Below are 18,997 nucleotides of genomic sequence, written 5' to 3' on the forward strand. Positions count from 1 at the left end.
TTCCAGAAACCCTCATTAAAATGAAAAAAAGAAAAAATGTTCTAGCTATTTATAATATTACACCAGTGCCCAGATAATTGCTGTTATAACACCAGACGTTTTTTGTAGGTTAACTATTTATGTGGTATACTTACCCACTTATTCATTTCTATTTCACTCTATTAGATTGAACATATACTGTTGGCAGAATATACTTTTTTGAAGGACTACTGTTAAACCTAGTTTTCTAGGGACAAATGTTTACCGGTACTTAGAAATTCACTTTTTATTTTCAATGGATTCTGATCCGAAACCTATCATCCACTGCCATTGGGTAGTATTACATAAAACTCCTAAGGACTGCCCCCGAGGAGCAAGCTGGGTGTTTCAGTGATAGCATAGGGCTGGCTTCACATGGCTTTAATATAACTGCATTTTAAAGAGGAGCAGTCGCAAGGTCAAAGTTATGAATTTGACAATTTATGCACCAAGTACCTTCATTTTTATAAGAATATTCTATATAGCAGTAATGCTGGCTAAATTTTATACAATAAATGTTTGAATACATCTTAGCACATACAGAGTACTTCTGTATTATTCTGTTTGGACCAGGTGTAAGTTAGCCATTTTTTTTCGCTTATTTTGTCCCGCTACGCCCATATGTCATTTTTGCATTCCATTTTTGTTTTATTTTATTTTTTTTATAAATCTGTCATTCGGTTTGAGAGATATTGGCCTTCCTATTTGGTGCTAATTTTTACTGTTTTAATCAAGGGGGCATTGAATGCAGTTTGATAATGCAGACCAGCCTAATGACACAGCCCAGGGAATGCGGTTCCTTTCTTTTAATTGCTTATAAAGTAGCATTAATTCACAAACACTTTACAAATATTACTATTGATGTGCCCATTGGGGCTCACAATCTAAATTCCCTATCAGGAAACTTGAAAACCTGGAGGAAACCCACAGAAACTCGGGGAGAACATACAACTTTTTGCAGAATTTGTCCTGGGTGACATTTGAACCCAGGACCCCGATGCTGCAATCCAACATTGTTAACCACTGAGCCACCTCTTTAAGGTTTGTGTTATGATCCCTTGTGGTACCAGGGACATTAAGATAGATATTCATAGAGGTTTATCATAGCATCATAGAAAGGTAGAGTTGGAAGGGACCTCCTGGGTCATCGTGTCCAACCCCCTGCTCAATGCAGGATTCACTAAACCATCTCAGACAGATGGCTGCCCAGCCTTTGATTGAAGACTTCCATTGAAGGAGAACTCACCACTTCTCGTGATGTCCTGTTCCACTCATTGATCACCTTCACTGTCAAAAAGTTTTTTCTAATATCTAATCTGTATCTTCTCCTCAGTTTATGTTAGTCTAAGTATGATTCTACTCAACCAGAGGGTCCAGATGTTGCATCTACAACACAGACCCTTTGCCTCACATTGAACACAAGCCATAAAAAATGTGTACATGTTCTCTAGTAAAATCATGCATAAATACACTAGGCTGGCAGACTAAAGAAAAAAGGGAGGGATATAACAAAGAAGTTTTCATAATTATATTCTTTTATTATACAATTGCATAAGTAAAATAGTATTGCATTTGCTTGTGAATTCCCTTAGGCAAATTAGTATGCAGTCTCCGTCAATATAGTGTGGTCAATGGGCCATCAGACAACTAGAAGCTGCTTTATACCAGCGTGGCAGTCTGCATCTTTCAGAACATGGCCCACAGAAAGAATTTTGCATTCTTGCAGGTGCCTGTTAGGTATATTTAGGTAGCCCAGGTTCTGAAATGGAGCATATTTGATAATGCATGTATATTAGGAAATTGCCTAAAATTAGCAAAAATTTAATTTAAAGAACAACTATACATTAAGGGAATAAGCCGACTGGATGGCATGCACAGGTCAAGATACTCGAGTGCCCCTAAACATCAGGGAAAACTATTCTCCTACGTGTAGGTGATGTTCAATGCATGAGACTCTTCGTCAGGTGCCGTAAACCTTCGGATGACATGGATTGTCACCAGCATCAGGACAAGAGAGACTTTAGATTCTGAAAATAAACTATGCTGTGAATCTTGGATAACATTACAAATAGAAAATACCAGACACGGTTCTTAATGGTTACAGCTCCTTACACTGACAGAGGTTCCAGGATTCCAGTGGAGGCTCAGCATTTGAGAATAGCTGTATAATATATTGACACCGCATATTTGGTCCCATCAAACTTCCTATGTTTTAATCCTTTAGTGCATTACTTAAAAACTTCTCTCCAGCCTGTGCAGTATTGCTTCACCATAGCTTCAAGGTCCAGGTCTATACTTGCCCCAGTCCCACTTGGCTAGCTGTCTCAGGGCTCTCCTTCTTACTTTCAATGATACCTGCCAGGATTCTTGGCTCTATACTCTGCTGAACCATATTCTAGAGATGGTGAGAAATGATTTTCAGGACCCAGTCCATCAGCCATGTAAGTAATCCTTGGTCATTGGAAGGGAGCCCTGAAAACTGCTGCAATAATGAGGTGTCATCAGGCCGGCTAATCAAAATAAGAGCCATAAATGCTGGCAGGCAGGAGGACGTTCTCGGGACTCCCGTCCAATGGGCGCAAGATTATTGGAATGGCCACTTGCAAGGGTATTGTAAATTGATTTGAACCATCTATATTGGACTCCTTTCTCTTATTTAGCACAGTTCCGGCAAACCAGAGGTCTTCTCGCTTTATCTTCTCATCCATTCTGCCACTATCGATCCCAAGGCTACGTCTTGCTATGTCTTCTGTTGCTCACTTTCCCTCACCCTCACTATTAACTAAGTTCTTCACCTGTTACAGGGTTTTCTAACTAACTTATAACTCTCTCCTAACTAGTGTGCATCTCAAAGCGCTAGAAGTACACCGTAACCAATGTGTAAAGTAGTTCTGTTCATGGTCACTGGCAGCTGTATAAAGGGCTTTGTCACACACAGTGTGGAAAAGACTAAGTGCAACATGAAGGGATGAGGGGAAGGGAGCCCAAAACTAGGGAAGGGGGAGTGGAGACCCCTACGCACATCTAAAGTTACCCTGTCTGCCCTAAACATCCCTATATAAGTTCTGCACCTATCGCCAAGCGGGAACCTAATCCCTGCCTGACCCTGGCAATAGGCCATGCTTAGGGAAGGATGGCATATGCACGAGTCAAATCCCCACTACAACTAAAGACAGCTGGAATACACATACAAGGAGAACACTTATCTTGAGCTCACTCAGAGAGAAACCACAAATGTCCTCCAGCAACACCAAAGAGGAAGATACTGCTATAGCTCCAAGCCTCAACAGGGGACAATGGAAATATCACCGGCGATTCACAGCTGCAGGCAGGGAGTCTATAAACACCCAGGTCCAGGTGTGTCAATTAAAGCTGGAGAAAGGTTGAGACTGGGTCAAAAAGTCAGAAGGGTTAAGAGGGTGTCTGCAAAGCCAAACGCAGAGACCTTCTGCAGCTAGATGCAGTGCGACTGTCTGCATCTTCTGACATACCAGTGACAGGCTTCCACGAAAAGGCTTTGCGCTGCCTACTCCGAATATCAGGTCCCAAGTGAACCCTGGCTTTCAACCTTTATCTCCTGTATACTGATGTGGACTAATTACATAGGGGTTATGGGTTGAGTACACAAATGCTGGCCGGTAGAGTAGCCTAGCAGGAATGGTCAGATAGCTGAGATCAAATCCAGAAGGTACAGATAATGGACAAAATCATCAGGCAGAAGAACTGTAAGAAAACAAGCCAAGGTCTGAAACAGGATGACTCACTAGAACAATATAAGAACAGAGAACAGAGCTGTGGACCATGTAAGGCAAACCTTATAACTTTTAGTGGTAGAGAGGGGTTTAGGAGGTTAAATAGTGAGCACCCCACTAAGCTAATAGCAGGGTGTCAATATTAAACAATATAGGAATTAACCCCCAATCTCCCTGCCTGGATGGCACCACAAGTCAGGGAATTAAAAAGGATTGTAACATTGTCACCCTGCGCCACCCGCAACGAAGGGTGACGCAGGGTGACATCATCCGAAGCTAGAAGCGGAAACATAGGGAGCAGGTACTGATGCAAGAAAATATTTAAAACACGCTAACAGCCTTCAGTGGGTGCTAGCTTCTCCGTCACCTCTTTAGACGACAATGAAGATCGATTAACTGATTGTTGTCACTTGTCCGGCTTTGTAAAACTCCAGTAAACATCTGATGTCACCAAGAAAGTTCCGACAGGCATTTCTCTTGCAATCACCATAGTACTGCATGCCAGCCATTTAGAAGAAGATATCATAGTCCTGAATGTCTGTGATAAATCTACAAGAGAGCAAGAACTGCTCTATAATAATAACTCTTGAACTGCTGAACTGGAGGATTCTCACTACAATCTGTTGTCTAATAACTTCCATAGGATAAAATCTTATCTTATTTTCTACATGGAGCCAGCGTTCAAGTTTTATGCTAGTCCTTAAGTCACAAACATTTAAGAAGCAGAAGAAGTGATTGACAGATCTGTTTTGTAAACAATCGTGAATCTAATGTTGGCTTTACAACACCAGCCCCTGCAGTGGAAAAGCAAACTCCCCACTGTGGCCTAAATAATTCACAACATATCAGCCCAAGTGACAAAATGCGTCTCATGTTGTAGCCACGCAAGACTTAAAGATATGATAATTTATCAAAGATGATATAGCAAGAAGTCGTCATTCACAAAGCATGTTTTGGAATCTAAATAATGGGTAATACAGATTTATATAGTGGGTCTGAAGGGAGCCACTTAGTGCAGTAATTGTCACCCCTTAAGGATGACTTTGGTACCTGGTCATTGCACCTACTATTCCAAAATTGGTTGTTGAACCTATGACAAAACTGAATCCATCCATATTCCCTAGTTTTGTGATGGGACAGTATTATTTAGCCAAGTACGGTGTATCTTGTATTATTTAGGCAGCACAAAGGGGAGTCAACCTTAATAGAAGCGCACTAGGCTGACTGTCTCTCTAAGGACCTGATACCATTTAGCAGCTAGGGGAATTCAGAGCATCAAACACTTAAAACTCAAAGGCTTGTATATTAAGAACTTCCATAGAGCAGATCAAAGCATAGTACAACTGTATGAAGGAGCGCAATATCCCTGATAAACTGATGCATCTATACAACCTAGAAATGTAATATAATAAAACAGGTGTACATAGCCACACAAGGCAGCACTGCTCAGCTATATGCACCCAATGGTTTGGATTGCATAACAATGGGTGAAAGTTCATTGGAAATATGTGAAAAATCAGCAAAAAAATTAAGAATGCCACAGATCTGAAAATCATAGCATGCTCTTAAAAAAACATGCACATTTTGACACAGCAAAATTGGATTTGTTAAACCTGCAACCATGTATACCAAAAGTTACCGTAGGCTAATGCTTATAAGTCATCCAAAGGAAGGCCATGAGCTGTAGGAAAGGGTTACAGTTAACTACCATGCATTAATTCAATATGCATTCATATATAAATGATTGATTGGGAAGACAACCAGGATGTACAAAGAAAAGGCAGCAGGGAGTGACCGAGACATCATTTTAGGTAATGGTGCCGTTGTGCAGGCACTGCAAAGGTAATGCCTAAAGTAAGGTACACTCCAGAACCAGTATAGTGTAAGCATAGGATAACACACAGTTCAGTGTTTAGGTAAAAGATGGTGTGTTGGCAGTCTACAGCATAGGACTGCATAGGGTAAGACATAAATTAAGATTTAGAACATAGCATAGATTGTGGTAAGCATTATAAGTGTAATTTTCCCAGTGTATATAGATGTAAGATGCTTTGTGTTTGTAAGAGAGATCTGCCCAGCAACAGGCTGCAGGGACAGATATAATTAAGTGTTTTTCTAGCCCACAGTGGGAGAGATTAGGTACAGTGAAAAGGAGACAGCTTCCTGTTTCTAGGAGAGAATTTGCTTGAGAAATGATAAGGTGAAGTTCAAGGTGCAGTGGGCTGGACAAAGAGTCCTTATAAGACTCCCTGTGGAGATTCCTGCAATATCCAGAGCCTAAAGGGCCTGTCACACTAAGCGATATCTCTAGCAATATCGCTAGCAATATCGCTATAACGTCACTGGTTTTTGTGACGTTATAGCGATATTGCTAGCGATATCGCTATGTCTGATACTTACCTCCAACCGCTCCCCCGCTGTTTATCGCTGATCGCGCGAGAACGTCCTAGACCGTTTCTCGTCGTCAGCTTCCTGCTGGGCTTCCTGCTGTGGAGACGAGCGACGCGTGGACGCGGGCGGGAGGACGTCAGGATCGCCTCGTCTGACAGGTAAGCATCGACCCCCGACCCCTGCGATGTCACTGGTGAGATCTGCCTGTGTGGCTAGCGACCACTTAGCGATGCACCAGCGATCCTGACTGCGTCATATCGCTGGTCGGGATCGCTGGTGCATCGCTAAGTGTGACAGTACCTTAAGGCTCGATACAGGTGCTATGGAGAGCACCTTAACCCCTTCCATACAGAGGAAGATAGATATGGAACCGCGTAAGGGAAAGGTAACAGATCTCTGATATACTGCGGAATTGAATAGGAAATCCCTGGGGCTGACCGCATCAGTGGATGAAGGGATAGTTAGGCTGCGTGCACACGCTCCCGATTCCGCTGCGTTTCCGCAGCGGTTTTGGCCGCTGCGGACCCGCAGCAGTTTTAGCTGCGGTGTACAGTACCATTCAAATGAATGGAAAAAAAAAACGCTGTGTAGACGTAGCGGAAAAATCCGCGCGGATTTGCTGCGGTTTTGAAACCGCAGAAAGAATTGACATGTCAATTCTTTCTGCGGAATCCGCAGCGGGTTCCTATCTCCACCATTGTGGAGATGGTGAATCCGCAGGACCAAACGGCAGGCAAAACCGCAGATAATCCGCAGGTCTTTTGACTTGCGGTTTATCTGCGGTTTTTGCAAAATCCGTGCGGATTAATCCGCAGCGGATTCCGCAGCGTGTGCACGTACCCTTAAGGAAGAACAGAAAGTAAAGTGGGAAATCTACTGCATTGTTGGAACAAGAAACGGAGGGTGCTGTGTCCAATATTGTGTGATACACTCCGATGTGATTGAACTATCCAGTAAACTTTTATGTGTTCAAACGAACCAGGTGTCCCCTGATATGTGTGTGGCTGTTCCTGAATATGTCAAATTGAAGATAGCGGTGGTATGTTGCCTACAAGTGAGTGTAATGCACCCCTACATGAGATAACACACTGGGACACAATCTTCATGTAGAGTGCCAGGGTGTTATGGAGCAGCAGGTCGAACATGGCTACCACCCCCTGGCGCCTTACATCCACACACAGACGGCACGCTATTAAATTTTAATCGATGTATTAGACCTAGAGTCTGTGAAAAAAAAGATCACAGAATCCATTTTATGGAGGAAACCGGTACATATAATAGCAGACACAATGTGGGCGAGAGCTTCACAGGCGCCCAAATACGTCTGCAATTTGCCTGAAAATTTTAACATTTTTACAATAATTCCGTGAATTTTTTTTACATATCAAGATCTTTTGCCTTTCATCTGCTGATGATTGATTACCGGTTTACAAGAGGGGATGTGCTGCCAAAATGTTCAGTCCAACAAACGATGGTTTGACGAGTGTAAACAGATTTTAATTTACTGTAGATGGTTTTTAAATGTATGGACTTCTTGATGAACAGAGTGAAATTCACAAGAAAATTTCTGGCAATAGGCGCCGGAGATGTAAATCCTGTAGAGGGTAAACGGCATTTACATGCAAAACAAGCCACAATGAAAAGCTGCAACTACTCAGCACCTAATCCATTCTTGCTAAAACTGCATTTACACTTGACAACCGGCAGCACTAAATGACTGGCGGTTAGCTACTTCTTTGCTCTTGGTGGTGCTTCTGAGGTGCACTGACTGATCTGTAATAGATTGTTCAGTGAGCATCATACACAAGACAATGCGCTGCTGAGAACCATGATCTTCTATGCAAACAAAAAAATAATTTTACTCAACGAACGAGTGTTTCACCGGTTCATCAGGTGATAAGCAGCCTATTTAGACTGCACCATTATTGTGAAATGAGTCTTGCAGGGGACATCTGAGAGATCTCGTGACTCCAGATGAGTTGGCAAATCTTTGGGGCATCACAGAAGTCTCCCAGAACCTCCTCTAAAAGAACCCTTACTGATGGTGCCAGGTTGCTTCATCACCCGGAGTCTAGATACACAGTCAAGGGATAAAAAACAGGACGTTGAATGTGAGTGGCCTGTAACAAAAGTAGCATAAGTAAAGAAAAAAATCCAATGCACACAAGAACCCCCTCCAAAAACCATTTCAAAAGATCGGCAAGTATATGCTTATCTCCTACATGTTCACAAGACCTAAGGGCAAAATGTAATTAATCAGATACACTATACACTTTTATGTTGATCAACCCATGAGTCGGTTTGAGAGTTCCTGTCTCTGCTCTAATATTGCAAGAATCAGGTTTCCTACAGCCAATTCTTGAGCCGCAGATAACTTCACACCTAAAAAAAAATCCATTAAAATTCCTCCCAGCTTTTAACAATCCGTCCAAAAACTGCAACCATCAGAATGACTCAGCTTTATCTAAGCCAATCTGATGTTCACTGAAGCCTGCACCATGTCCCCGTGGCTTCCCGGATGATGTGCTCGCTATTATAAATGTCAAATGGAAATTAGTTAGACCTAACAGTGTGAAGTATACAGGTCTTCCATGTTCTTACGAATGTGACACTAATATTAACCCCCCTGGTGCACTAGATCTGACGTCATCTCCGGTAATACATGTACATATTTTTCCTGTAATCGTACTTAAATGCAAAAAATATGAAAAATTACTGTATGGATCAGAACAACATGAAATTTAGCAGATTTACAGAGGTGGTAAAATATTTTAGAACATACTGAAAGTAGTAAAATGAAAAAGGCTGTACAGAGCTTGAAAAACATGGCTGGTTTCTTCTGAAAAGACTGCAGCGCTTGTCTGTAGGTTGTACGTGATATTGCAGCTCAGCCCCTTTCATTTCAGCCAAGTCGCTGCTTCTAGAGAAGAGCAGCCATACTTTTTCTCTTTGTACCGATTGTGTTTTTCCTGCATAGCAGGCATCGCTCCTTTTCCGACACACTAATAGGAAGTGCTCTTGGGTGGCCCAATTTTCCAGGCTAGGCCATCACCATCCTCCCCATTTCTTATCCCCTTAAATATATTTTTAGAGGCAGTGACTGATGACAGTGTGTCCCTGCAGAACTCCAAGTAAATCTCCAAAGAGTGTTTTTTCTTTCCAGGAGATTCATAAAATCTTCTATGGGAGATTGGCTAATTCTTCCAAGAGTCTGGTAGGTATCCAGTTTTTCCAGGAAGCTTACTTTCCAATGGACCCAAAATGTCCAGGAGACTCCTGGAAGAAGGGGAGACACTAGGAAAATATTGTACCTTTATATCTACACCGCTTTGAAGAGCTAAGGTCACACAACAGTTTTTCTCTCATTCAACAAAAATGGCACGATTATGCTAACCACACATTGATTAAATTCTGATTATTGTCTGATCAGAGTGTGATGCAATAATTTTCTTGGAGGGAGAGAAAAAAAAAGCTTCTCCACCTTCCCTAAATTGTCAGTCCATGAAAATAGGTCCTTTCTCAAATATCATCCTTGTGCCGTCCGATTTTTTCCATGGACCCATAAAGTTGAATGGGCGAGTGCCATCCGATTCTCACAGGCAAATCGTGCATGCTGCAATCTTTTCCTAGGACCAACTTGGGCTGAGGAAAAAAATTGAACATGTGCATGGCCCCATATAAAACAAGGGGACGAGTGCTATCTGTCAAAACCACGAATTGCACAAGTCCAATTTTTATGGTTATGTGCTCGAGCCCTAAAAGAGAGCTTCTTCTGGATCTCAATGTCATCTATGGCATTAAGTCAATTTTTTACTACTGCTGTGCCAAAAACGTCAAGATTTTTTCTCAATTTCGCATTTTCTTTCTCAGGAGTTGTCGACAAAGTTTTCAAAGTTTCTGTCCCATTTGACTGGTAAACTAGATAGTCATCAAATTTCTTATGCTGTACAATATCAAACCCGTGTTACCGTAATTCACTCATACATGGCAGCAAACACACTAACGCTAAGGAAAAAGGAAAAGATAATGATAAGTTCTCAGGGGTGTTTAAATATGTACATAGAAAAAGAACATTATAACCCGCAGCGATACAATAATGCACGATCATTGACACGGTTATGCAATAATACTGTTCAATGTTATGACATGCATAAGTGCGGCGCACAGCTTCCGACTGATTCAGAATTTACTGCCTAAAACTACATTAATATTTCACATTTTCAGGTTTGAAGCTACCAGGTTTATGGCAAAACAGAAAAGATATACATTAATACCGTATATGTGCCACAATACTTATAAAGCCCAATCTGCTGCCACTACATTGTAGATCAGCTGACCAATTTATATATGGTTTTGTGAAAAAAGATTCAGTATAAGCTGTGACTTAATCCTCTGCTGTTTCTGGGTTTTACGGTCCAGTGGGCGGTACTATCAGTGACTGACAGCTTCTTTTGTATAAGAGTGCATGGAGAGATCGCTGTCAATCACCGATAGGACTGCCCAGTGGACCGAAAATCAGAGAACGAGCAGAGGACTAAGTGACTGCATGACAGTTGAACTCTATAGTACATTTGGGATATACGCTGGGAAAAGCACCCACAGTATGTACCAAAATGTATCCATTATAAAGCATTCACTTGATGAATGCCAAAAGAGTGATTTTGTTGGCCTTTTTTGGGGCAGGCTGCCCATATACATTTCATTATACTGTATAGAAAAGCTTAGTCAACTGCATCTTTCTATTTTGAGTCATCCCACAACAGCATAGGAGACTATAAGTGACATTTACAAATATTCCTATGTATATATATTTACTATACACTGGCACACATTGGTGTTCTCCACTGGAGGTATATGTTGGGTAATACTGGACGTATGGGTTTAGGGTAAAGTCTACAACATGATGTGAGCTCACCCTTCATTTTATTTTAGAGGTTACGTGCCAAGACCCTCGTAGTGCCCTGGGTAGAAAAAATAAACTTGCCATTGGGTACAAGCCTGAACCTATTTAACCAGTAGTGTTATTTGAAGCTTGTGGGGTTACATTACGAAATCTCACAATATTTCCCCTCCCCCAAATTTCATGGGTTTTGAACAGAATTGGTGAAAATCGATTTATAAAAACTGGTCCAGCAGCCACGTCAGCACTCCATGGTCGAGAGGTTTAAGAATCTCTTCCTTTCCCCTGGAATCCGCAGCTCTTTTTTTGATTAACTGGCCTGGCCCTATGTTATTGTTGTGGTGTGATGTGAGAACGTGCCAGACTGGTTAATCAAAAGAAGAACAGAGAATGGCGGGAGATATTAGAAGATCACTCCCATCCAGTGACCACAGATTACCAATGAGGCCGATAGACAACGTCCTACCATCGATTCATATGAAATCTAGTTTTTAATACTATGGGTTTTCTCATATGGGCCAAAGGTATTTTTTGGGACACCCTAACATCCAAGACCCAGGTGCTACTGCAACCTCTGCACCCACTATAGTTACTACCCAGCATTTAACCTTAGTCTTGAAATAATACCGAATAGGGTCCTGTTGGCAAGGGTAATGTGCATCTCATCCATTATTTTCCCTCTACTTGTTTTTGTTCTCTGCCTCTGAAATGACCTCTTCACTACGCTTATTCTACCACTTATACAGCAGAAGGAAGCTGAGTCAGCCGTCAAACTAGATTTGTTAGACATTTTAATGAGAAAATCTTACTGCAAATAAATAAGTAAATAAAAAAGGCTTGATGGCTCTAAAACAAATCAGCCAACGTTCCTATACTTTCTAGCATAGTGACCATTGAAGGGCTTGTCTGAGACACTTAATAGGATATATTGATAAGATATCATAGAGGGTCCTCTGTTCGGGACCACTCTTTATGAGCCTGAACAGTGAGATATTAACAATGCCTAGCACTCTGATGTCCTACCAATCTTTTTTTATCTATATCACGTCTCCACGTAATTATTGCTGATTCTGCCCAGCCATCTATGATGGCCACCATACTTTTGTAGCTCCAAAGACTACACCTTTTATTTGTGCTTTTCCATGTTCTCTTTTAGCTAGGGCTCATGCACATGACTGTATTTTCAATCTCAGTGCAATCTGACAAAACGTCGGATCGCACTCTGACCAATTATATTCTATGGGGCCGTGACAGTCCTAGGGAAAAAAAAAGAATCGCAGCATGCCTGAGTTGTATCCGATTATAAGATCGCACTTGGCCATGCAAGTCAATGAATGGTGGAAAACATCTGACTGCACTGACGAGTACGGTGCAATTTCTGTGCACTGACAGAATGGAGAAGACAGAAATTTTTTTCTTCCTTCTTATCATCCAAGAAAATTGTAGCACAATGTTATCAAACTCTGATCAGAAAATACTGCTGTGTGACCCCATCCTAATCGTTACCTTTAGCCTTTCCAATCTATTCATAAAGAGAAAATTCATGTAATAGTTCCAACCCCAGTATTTATTATACAGGACTTTATGGGAAATGCTCTAGCTTTTATACAGTCTCATGTCTAAGGATGGGACTACAAGATGTAGATTTATAGGGAATTCAGAATTCTGATTTTCTAGAAGCCCCATAGGTCTCACTATTACATAAGACACCAATATTTTTAATGAAATATGGTATAAGGGGGCCAGTTACAGATGTTGCTTTGGGACCCTGGGTTTTCAAATGTCCGTGTGTTATAGTACTGAGACGAGTAATGATTTATTAGGATAATTAATTAAACCACAGAGAATTAGCAATTTACACAGTCATGCAACACCAGGGACTGATATTAGTTTCACGACTGATTTGTGCACTCCGAGGTTTTGTTTGAAACTCTTAAGATGCAAGCCATGATTTGGAAATCCAACTATGCAGTGGCAGGCTAAAGCTGACTTCTTCATTCTTTTTTGCCCTCTGATCTGGTTCCCCTAATGCAGACTATATTTTCCATTATACCTTTGGCTTTTCACAGAGAATCAAGCGTCATCATATAATATTTGCTTTTCTCTGAGTCACATCTATGGGCGACAATAGATATAATTAATATATCTATATATATCCCTTCATACTCTGTAGTTACAGTGCAACATGTTCCCCTGCCTACTGCTTATGATAACGTTGTCCCCATCAACTCCTGCAAGTAGGAGGCAGGGGACATGCTTAAAATCTATTTCTTAGAATAAGCTACAAGACCACAATATCTGTTAACCAGGCATGCATCCCACCAAGCACATATCGACCCAATATAATCAATGCATCTGAACTTCCTGATCTAGAAGTGAGAGGTTCAGGAGAACACCTTTATGTCATCACACCTCTAAATCTGCTGCCATCTGGAATACCAAATTGAGTTCCACTAAGAAAAGATTCATTATTTGGAGACGAGCCTGAATACAGTCTATCAGTCTTGAAAAACAAAATTTCCCAAGAGCTCCAATATGAAGAGTGTAAAATTTAATTTACACTACAAGATTATCACGAACAAGCAAGCATTCTTAGGATCACTTGTTTCTGGATAATCATCCATTCTAAACAGGCTCCCGATCACTGTCGAAGAATGAGCAAAATGCTTGTTCGTTGGGTGAATGATCTTCTGAGCCCTTCAAAAGATTATAATTCTCAGCGGCGCATCATGCTGTGTAAGCAGGACTTGTGCTCTCGACAACAATTGCAGCCTATGTGAACTGAATGTTCTATAACGCATCTTTAAGCATGGTGTCCCTGTGTATGCGTGCTGTGAAACAACCACCAATTGTTACATAATTACCACTCGGGAGTTGTTTAGTGTCGGAAGTCAAGTGGTGTAAACCCACACCTACAGACAAAAGTGTACAGAAGTATCCACTAGCAGAACTCAAAGAACCCTGATTCATAAAAACCTTTACTTCAGAAAACGGGAGGTTTGAAAAGTCTCAAAATTTGAAAAACTCACAATGCACAAAATATAGGACCTGTTGAAGCGTATTGAGCGCGAAACGGCTGTTGTCCGTCTTCCAGCACATTGCTCCCATGCCTATGCCGATGCCTTGTGTATGTGAAATGAAGTGATTTGATTCACAAGAACGGTGAGTGCCATCCTATTTTTTCTTTCTTTTCACAACAAAATATTTTGCAACTTGTTTTTTTCACACAATTTTTGCCCAGCTCCAACAAACTGGGTCAAGCTGAGATAGTTTGTGGTGACCCCTACTCATCAAGTTCAAGACGAATGGTGGCGTACCTTGCTCCACAAACCATACTCTAGTCTCTTTGTGGTGAGATGAATGAACACAGAGGTTCATGCTATTTTGCACCCTGACTGTCTGTTAAAAAGGCACGCATCCAACCTGCCTCTTACCAAAACTGGCATGAAAAATGCTGGTCTTGATGAATCGGGTGACCAAAATGTGCAACTTGGAAACCACAGTATCCTCCCTTTACATCGGTTGATCACAATGTCCTAATAAATCAATTACTTAATTACCTTTGCCATTAATTTGACATCTTTAAATATCTTTACGCATTTTCTTGGTATCAATAATGCTTCCAATCACTTTCTAAATTCTTGAACATGTTACATTAATATAAATAGTTATTGGCGCAGTGATTATTTCCTATGCTGGTTGTCTTGGCTACAGAGATATATTTCCATTTTCTAAAGAATTCTCATCTTTCCACAAACATGAGTGGTTCTGAAAAAAGCGCACTTTGATCCTAAGGTCTCTATGTACATACATCTCCATTATGTGCTTTTGTTCAAACAGCACAAACACCTAACATTTTCCTGCTGAGAAACTTCCTTTGTGTTTTCAATGTATTATAAAAGGGGCTTACCGAAAGTAAGTATTGGTGGATGATATGGTCAAGTGAAAAAAGACCACAACTGGAGTGTTACAAAATTGATTTTTTTTTCCAAAATGAATAAAGGAAGATCCAAAAATTACAGTCCAAAAAAAAAGTTAAATATATATGATCTGATGCCTTTAATTTAATGCACCTATGGAGCTCATTGAATTCAGCAGGGTAGAATAATAGGAGTCCCAGATGTAGCTAGTCAGTTCATGAAATGTTATTTCCTAAGTATTCCTCATCACCTGTATGTGGCATTACTGAGAAGTGGAAGGAACTATAGTAACTCAACCACAAAGTGAAGACCACGTAACGGTTACAGAGTGGGGTCACTGATTGCTGAGAAACAGAAGGAAGAAAAGTCACCAATGCTCTGCTGAGTCCAGACCTCCTCTGGTTTTAACATTGGCACAAAAACTGTGCTTCAAGAGATGTGGTTCTAAGGCTGAGCAGTAGCATGTAAGCCTTATATCACCAAGCATAATTCCAATGGTGTAAAGCTGCTACCACTGGACTCATGGGGAGTGGAAACATGTCCGGTGGAGTGATGGATCACACTTCTCATGGATGAGTCAAGTTTTGGCAAATTCCAGAAGAACATTACCCACCTGACTGCATTTTGACTGTTAGTTTGGTGGAGGATAGATAAATGCTATAGAGTTGGTTGCTTTTCAGGGGTCAAATTAGGCCCCTTAGTCCCAGTGAAGGACAATTCTAATGATCCAGCTACCAAGATATTTTTCAAAATGTTTTGATACCAACTTTATGGGAACAGTTTGGAGAAGACCATGTTCTTGTCCCCATAACTGTGCCCAGATATGGTTGGGGAGTTTAGGGTGGAGAACATAAATGGTAGCACTGCTCTCTGACCTGAAACCCATCCAACACCTTTGAGATGAAGTAGAAAAGAGAATGTAATCCTGGCACGCTCGCAAACTTCAGTGCCTGACCTCACAAATGCTATTCTGGATGCAGAGACAAAAATTTCCACAGACACCTCCAAAATCTTGTAGAAAGCCGTACTAGAAAAGTATGGGGACAGCCTACAAACCGGGATTTGGATGTCATAAAAGCTCCTGCAGGTGTAATGTGTAGGGTGAAATACTTGTGTTCATATAGAATATTGTTAATCCAGGGTGCATTAGTCTAAAAACAATGACATCCTGAGAAGAATCTGCCTCATCACCAGTAGTGGATTACGGTATGTCTGCTCCTTAGGGGCAAAATGTCTTATATCGAATCATTGGAAGTAATGATATTTCATGTTCGGTCTGTCTTGCTTCCACTCAGATCCATAGGCTTGTTGGATTACAAAATCAATGCACACAGGAGTTGTTAAACATTCTTAAGTATAGGACATCAATACTGGGAACAGAAATATGATTTTCAGAGTAATTACATCTGTTTCATATCCATGTTACCTACCAATTAAGCAAAAGGCAGTTTGGTACATTTCGAAAAGCGTAACGTGCATTTGGAAGATATGGACCAAAGAAAAAGTAAACCATATTTTCAGATTTTCAATAAAAGTATGTTTTACAGGAAAATGGGCTGAATATAACAAAGCTTTGGCGGTTACAGACTTTCATGTCCATGCGTCCACCCTCACCTAATATCATATCAAGTTCTCACTATCCAAATTTAATACAAAGCATTATTGTGATATGAAGGTGAAAATACTGACAGGATGCAACTCACAGGACAACAACTGGTCACTCACAAATATATCCTAAAAAAATAAAGGATGCAGTTTCCAGTATATAAAAAAAAATCAAATTTTATTTAATTTATGAAAAAAGTGAAAATTATACACACTTTACAAAAGGTTAAAGTAAGGGCCCGCCGTAAAAACCAACACGTTTCAAATGCTTTTTAGTCCTGATATACCAAAATCCTTTACCTTTCTTAGACATATTTGCCCAAAACACCATGCGGTGTCATGCTTTCCAGGTTTCCCCAGTGACCGGATTCATTTTGGGCAAATAAATAATAATCCAGTTCAGACACACACAGCATAAGCATTTTCCAATAAGAGTTGTCAGAACTCTGTTGTCGGGTGTCCCAGGACCAGGGGATCCTTCCCTGTCCCTAATGCTAGTAGTGCCCTTTTCCCCAAAATACTTCTGATGGTGAAGACGCCGGAGACCTCTTGCCTTAGTTCCTGAGTCCGCCCTTAGTCTGTACCCTACCCCCACCCAGGGAAGAGGCGAGTAGTAGTGTACCGCAATACAACAACCAGACTAACAAGGTAATATGAACAGGGATAAAGTAAAATACCAATCTTACAAATTTACTCACGCAAACAACAGAGATAAACACTGGGGAATGGAGGATGGGGTAAAACCAAAGTATGAGAAGGAGGGGAATTAGTGCACACCCAAAACCCAGCAACAGTTTCAGATAAATCCATCAAACGCCTTCTCCAACAACAACCACCAGACATGCAGCATAAGCTATCGCTGACAATGAGTGCTAGCCAGGGTCCAGATTATATAGGAGATGGGAGTGGCTAACAGTGAACAGCTGAGCCTTAATGCAGGAGAGTTTCCAGGAGCTCTTAACTGAGCAGATTAATCCATGAACTGCTAAAAGAAAATTACACCGTTTAATACGAAGGTGAAGTGCTTCTAATCAGCGCAGGAGTGGGAGAAATCAGACGCTGGGGACTTCTGGCCCCTCTCTATTGCAGTAAACCCATTACAAGAGCATTGTGAAACATTATTTTTTTAATGCCGAAAATCTAATGCCACTTATCTTTGGATATGTTGCGCCAAGAGAAAAAATAAAGGACAAATCTTTACTAAAGAAACAGTCTACACTAAACTGATAATCTTTACTACACTTATTATAGGGTAATGAATGGGTAACACTTCAATACCTTTTATGGAGAAGTACAACACACATCCAGCCCCCACAGTAGAAGCAAAAATGTCCATTTGATATTACATGGAGGGTCAGTTTACCGTTAATCTAAGTTCACACTGTAATTTTTTTAGGATATTTTGGGCACATGTCATCTCAAAACAAAAACAAAAATCCTCAAAAACGCTATTAATTAATTTCAATGAGAAAAACACTTTGCTGTTCAAGTGCTTCAATAGGCAAAGAAAAACTATAAACTTCCTCCTAAAAAAGAAAAGGTTTCCAATTGAAAAACTAGCGAAATTTATCCACCTGAAAAAAACTCTGTGTGAATATAGACTTAAAAAGGTTATCTTAGCAAAATAACTCATGTGTAAGGCTATGTGCACACGTTGCAGAATTCCCGCGGAAATTTCCGCGGGAATTCTGGAATTCCATTCCGCGGGAAAACCGCATTTGAAATTCCCGCGAATTTCCCATGGAAAAACTAGCGATTTGCAAGCGTAATTAGCTTGCAGAATGCTAGCGTTTTCCAAGCGATGTGTAGCATCACTTAGAAAACTGATTGACAGGTTGGTCACAATGGTCAAACATAGTGTTTGACAAGTGTGACAAACTTTTTACTATTGAGGCTGCCTATGCGGCATCAGTAGTAAAAAGATCTAATGTTAAAAATAATTTAAAAAATAAAAAATCGTGTTTCTCTCACCTTCCGACGTCCCACGCAGCGTTCCCGATCATCGCGATGCTTCCGGCAGGTCCCGTTCCCAGCGATGCCTTGCGACTATGACATTTGATGACGTTGCGGTCTCGCGAGACCGCGACTTTATCAAAGGTCATTGTCGCAAGGCATCGCTGGGAAGGGACCTGCCGGGAGCATTGCTGAAGCCTGGTGACGCTGCGAGGGACATCCGAAGGTGAGAATATGACGATTTTTTTTATTTTAGTTCTATTTTTTACATGGATATGGTACCCAGAGCCCGGAGGAGAATCTCCTCTCCTCCAGACCGTGGGTACCATCCGCAAATATTCTGCTTACTTTTCGCATGGTGGGCACAGCCACATGTGGACAGTAAGCAGAACAATGCATTCCTATGTGTGCCGATCTTCGGGATTTTCCCGCGATTTGGCACAAAGAATGAGCATGCT

General features: G+C 41.0%; 1 protein-coding gene across 5 annotated transcripts in view; it reads right to left on the reverse strand.

The window, feature by feature from the left end:
• Window positions 1-18,997, reverse strand: part of KCNH7 (potassium voltage-gated channel subfamily H member 7) — a 385,987-nt gene that overhangs the window by 258,689 nt on the left and 108,301 nt on the right. The gene's annotated exons all lie outside the window — the stretch shown is intronic.

The sequence above is a fragment of the Dendrobates tinctorius genome, unplaced genomic scaffold, assembly GCF_039654945.1.
Source record: "Dendrobates tinctorius isolate UK_male_01 unplaced genomic scaffold, ASM3965494v1 ptg000143l, whole genome shotgun sequence".
Taxonomy (NCBI): Eukaryota; Metazoa; Chordata; class Amphibia; order Anura; family Dendrobatidae; genus Dendrobates; species Dendrobates tinctorius.